Below are 5,000 nucleotides of genomic sequence, written 5' to 3'. Positions count from 1 at the left end.
TGTGTTTTGGCCGCTGAAGTTGATTTCCGAATAAATTTTGCAGTTTTTAACGATATTGTTGCTGTTGCTGTTATATTTATATTAAAAATGCAAAAACAATACGAAAAGAACCTACATTTTCGTAAATAAAGCGTTCGATAGCGTCAAGGGTTCAGCGAAAAAGTCCGCGGACGTATAAAAGTTTGACAGCGTGTAAGGGTTAAGCGAAACCGTTTTGACATTAATTTTTTCGTTTGCGCTAGAGTTTTCGCCCCGTGTGGCCACGGCTACTCGAGAAATCGGTCGAGAAGGACGAAGCTGGGACCGGTTCTCACATACGCCTCTGAGACTTGGACACTGTCCAGAACCGTCCAGAGTTCTCAGAAGGATATTTGGCCCCGTGTCTGTTTAGCCCCTGACGATGGAGAGCCGATACAACGCGGAATTATACGCGTTGTATGACGATTTCACTGTCGCGCAGCGCATGAGATTCGCCCGGTTTCGGCTTCACTGGGCTGGGCATGTCATGAGAATAGCAGACGACGACCCAGCCCGTAAAGTCTTCTTAGGCCTTCCGGATGGACAGAGAGGGCGTGGTAGGCCCAAATCGAGATGGAACGACGGTATCGACATTAACACCAGAATAGCAGGTATCACGTGTTGGAGAACGACGGCGTTCGATCGCGAGCGGTGGAGGAATCTTCTGTGGCAGGCCAAGACCGCTAGTCGGTTGTAGCGCCGGAAAAGTAAATAAGTAAGGCTTCGTATAGAACAACACCCCGATCGAATTTTAGAAAAAATTAAATTCACGAAATTTCCAAAAGAGTGGCCTGACCCCAACTGTCAAATAAAATTTAAAATGGTGACCTGTCAAAGTGTCTTTGGCGCCGCACGTCTGTTTAAAACCCTTTGTTTGTGGCACTTTTCGTGAATTTAACTTTCGTTTCTTTGTGAAAGTGCCACTTTTCGTTAATTTTAACTTTCGTAATACCATGCAATCGTGAAAATAGCTTCGAAAAGAGCGTTCCCGAAGTAAACGTAGAAAGGGGCACTAACTGTCAAATTCTGAGCTTTTTTCTAAAATCCGATCGGGGTGTTGTTCTACTAGAAGCCACCTCTCTATTTAAAACACCTTGGAAAAAATCTGGACCGGAAAAGTGTCGAATTCCTTCCCCGTGTGGCCGGGTTTTGGTGCGTTTCTTTGTGTTGGCTTTCCCTCCCCGTGCGCGATCCGTGTCCCCCCGCGGTTCCTGCAACCGGAGCAGCCGGAGACGAGACGAAGAACGGTGTGTTTTGAGTGCGGATCGAAAGTGAAGAAGATCTTGTCTTGTCTTGTCCTCGTTCGACCGAGAGACGACGACGGCCTTCGTGGACGGTGATCGATAGATAGCTGGCTAGTTTAGGCTGTAGTGGACTAGTGCTAGGTGCTAAATAACACCCCCCGGATTCCACGCCGTCACGCCGCCACCGTCGACCGCGTTCCGGTAAGTTTCTTCACCTTATCACCTTGCGGCCGCCCGCCGCGACGCGTTGTGTTGTGGTAGCAGCAAGCGATGGGGAGGGGACGCGCGCGGGGGTGCGACAGTGGCGGTGCGCAGTTGGGGAAAACCCCGAAGCCGCCCGCCTGCAGTGTGGGGTCGCAACACACAACTATTTGTCTGTTTACCGACGTCTGTGGTGGCCGACGATTGCAACATTTAAATTGGCTGCTTCTGGCTGATAAGATATCGGACGAAGACCACCACCGTCGAAACCGACGAAGCCACGGGTGTTCCGGCTCTTGCCTCTGGTGGTGCATCCGTCGCGGTGTGTAGTTCAAGAAAAGGGCGAATATTGATTTTCTGTCAAGCGGCCGTGTCCCCCATCCCCCACCAAAGACCGTGAATGGGAAGAGGATTTACGGAGAGCAGAGCGGTTAGTGTTTCTCAGCTTCAGTATCGATCGATTCCCGGCCGTTCATGGGAGGAGTGGTCAATCCGTATCCGTCTATCCGGTCATTCTGCAGAGTTAGCAGAATGCGCCCAAACGAGTCCTAATGGCGAACGACTAGATGCGGACCATTTAATCGTGAACTTGGGCTATAGTCCCCCTCCTAAAAGGGAATAAGCCACCACTGAGATCAAGCCTAGCAGTCTGCACTAGACATTAGCATTCAAATCGTGTAGCACTGCCGTCAGCATCATCATCATCATCATCATCATTGGGGACAGCCCATCAACTTGAATGGGATTCAGAAAAGTCCCGTCACCGTTCGGACCTCCGGAATGGCAGCGGCAGTGGGTCTGAGATTAGTGAGCAGCCCCCCTCGCCCATTGGGAGTCACCGGCCGCTCCTTTTGCTCTGACTCCCGAAAGTGCAATTTGATTGTGATAAATGGTGTCCCTTTTTCCAGCACCAGGCCAGACCGGCCACTAACACACCAGCAACACAGTCCGGATTGTTGCAGCAGCTCCGTCGTGGCCTCGCCTCACCAAGAGAGAGTGCGGATTATCGGACATAGCGAGCGCCATCCGTTAACCGATTGCTCGATAGCCAATGACGCACTGAACCAAGCCGACGACAACGACAACGACGACGACTACGAGAACGACTCGTTGACTTCATCTCGCTTCTCGTTGTACGTCATCAGTGGGGGAAGGGATTGGGGAGCATCAGGAGAGCCATCCACCTTTCCGATGTCCTTGCCCTGGCCGATGATGGCCATCCCCACCACATGGTGACACCCATACAGAGCCACTAAGCGAGTGTTTGTACGCAACGGCCCTGTCCTGGTCTGGTGTGGTTAGTAGCAGCAAGAGGCTGCTGCTGCAGCAGCAAGACCGCCACCCCTATTGATCCTTTGGCGAATTCCGTGTGGCTGTGGTTGGCTCTCTTTTCACCCGCCTGAAACCAACACCGATACTCGTGCCCACCACAAGCACATCGCACGCATTACACTCTTTCTCACACACCATAGCGCCATAGCGAGTACTGCTCACCAACACACATTCGACCAATCATCCCGCTATCCTTAAACCATCATCATCATCATCATCATCGATGGGCGAGAGAGGGTGGAATTTCTATGGAGAATATGCAGCAGAGAACGCTTCCAACGTCGAAGGTGCTGCGGTGATGACCGGTTGTCGCCCTCGATTCGGACGGAATGTCTTTAAAACCTTCCAACAGTCTTTTTGCATTTGAGAATGGCCCCGTTCTTTTTTATTGTGCTTTTGGGGAAGATCCTGAAGAGGGGATTCCTCGGTTTAGTGAGGCAGAACATAAGATAAGAACTGGGATAAGGGCTGGGATCTTGGTGTTTCTCTTCGCGCGAACATCGAATGCAAATACGGCTTCGACGGGGTAGCGATATCCGTCAGGAACAATCGCGTAATCGGAGGATGGTCTCGGAGGGGGAGCCCTGAAGGGAATCAGGACCACCTTCCAGAGGACCGCGGGCCGTTTTCCTTCCAGAAGGATGCGGCGTCATCATCGTCATCATCATCGACGGCCTCACACAAACACAGCCGCACGCGACACATTAACTGTGTTTTCTCTGATTTTCCACGAAAACCGTTCTGTGTGTGTGTGTGTCTGCTCTAGGCGCATGTATGTGTGCCGCAATCACACACCCTTCTCGATTTCCTCCTGCCATCAAACCCCATAGCAGCAGCATTCCAGTACAGATGACGCTTAAGGCTTCAATTCGGGTTTGAAGATTCATCGCGCGTTCTCGTCGCCACCGTCACGCGCCTGTCACGCTTTGCCTAAAAGGGCTGGCTGGCATGGTGGTGATCAACTGTCCTTTGATATCCCCTGTTTTTGGGGCAGAGACCACAGCCGCCACAGCTGAGACCGTAAGAGGCAGAGGAGGCAGACTCACCCTTACCTTGCCTGCCTGTCCGGTTTATGGTGTGCGGTTCGAAGTGAGGAAAATCGATTTCGGCCGAGGTTCGGCACGGCCGTCTTTGACGTCATACGGCATTGGCCCGGACACTACATACACTCACATAACCACATAGCCACATGGAGCACAATTTTAATTGGGAATCCTATCCATCACTGATGTGAGATCGCGAGCAAATCAACCAATTGTGTGATGCTTTCGGAGTTTACGGAGTTAGAATTCGAGAAGAATGTAACGCTTTCCCAATTTCCATGTGGGTTACAGCTGTGTGCGAATGACATATTGATTTACATGAACCGGAAGGACGTTCAGGCACTTGACTTGATCCATCCGTTCCCCCCCGTCAACGTTGTGACCTGGTCAGGCGGGGCCTGTACGCTACTACGCCAAGTTCGAAACGCGGTCAATGTATCAAATTCCTTCTTCATCCCTCTCTGTCTCTCTCTCTCTCTCTCTCTCGGTCAGTTGCGAGTTCTTTGTATGTCTCCCTTTTTTATGAGGCCACCGAACCCGCTAGAGCACCCACCGCTCTACCACCAACCACACATGTCTTCAAGTGGATATGCACATCCTTCAATGTGCATGTGATGGGCATTATATGGCTTGAGCTCGTCGCAGCCTTTCCCCGTTCTCTTTTTTTCTTTTGCCTTTTGCATAATTCCTGAGCAACCCTCTTCTTGTGAACGCCACGTGGTAACTGCACCTTCTCGCCGCCACTAATTATGCCATTCGCATAAACCACACACACCGAGGCGGGGAGAAAGGCAGAGAAAAAACTCGTGAGCAAACCCCCGTAAGCGAGCCGGACGCCACCGAGTGACAGGTGTGTCGGAGGATGTCACACTTGTCGCCGATTCGCCGCTTACCAGTGCTTACCGCTGCTGCTGCTGCTACTGCTGCACACGGAAGTGCAGTGAATTTGATGCCACAACAGAGCACCTCGGCACCACCGAGTTGCCAAGGGAGTTTCATGTGCACATGACAGCAACAGCACAAATTGGTGGAGACGAAGGCATGAAATGTACACGAAAGAAGTGGTACACCAGCAACGCCCAGGCCTACTTCCTGTCCGTCCGTGTACACCGTTGCCGTTCAGTTTTTTTCTTGCATTTTCTTTGGCACAATTTTTAAAAAT

The 5,000-nt window shown here is 51.4% G+C and overlaps 2 protein-coding genes across 5 annotated transcripts in view; both read left to right on the top strand.

Moving 5' to 3' along the window:
• The window catches only part of LOC125951604 (ubiquitin conjugation factor E4 B), a 6,745-nt gene extending 6,690 nt beyond the window's left edge, over window positions 1-55 (top strand). For all 3 annotated transcript variants that reach the window (XM_049680552.1, XM_049680550.1, XM_049680551.1), the window contains exon 8: window positions 1-55. This exon is cut by the window's left edge. The gene's annotated coding sequence lies outside the window, so the exon portion shown is untranslated.
• A 1,046-nt stretch (window positions 56-1,101) lies between these two features.
• Window positions 1,102-5,000, top strand: part of LOC125951628 (stress-activated protein kinase JNK) — a 48,788-nt gene continuing 44,889 nt past the window's right edge. For both annotated transcript variants that reach the window (XM_049680590.1, XM_049680588.1), the window contains exon 1: window positions 1,102-1,463. The gene's annotated coding sequence lies outside the window, so the exon portion shown is untranslated. The remainder of the gene's footprint in view (window positions 1,464-5,000) is intronic.

The sequence above is a fragment of the Anopheles darlingi genome, chromosome 2, assembly GCF_943734745.1.
Source record: "Anopheles darlingi chromosome 2, idAnoDarlMG_H_01, whole genome shotgun sequence".
Taxonomy (NCBI): Eukaryota; Metazoa; Arthropoda; class Insecta; order Diptera; family Culicidae; genus Anopheles; species Anopheles darlingi.
The sequence above is the reverse complement of the archived record's forward strand: the minus strand, read 5'-3'. Positions and strand labels throughout refer to the sequence as shown.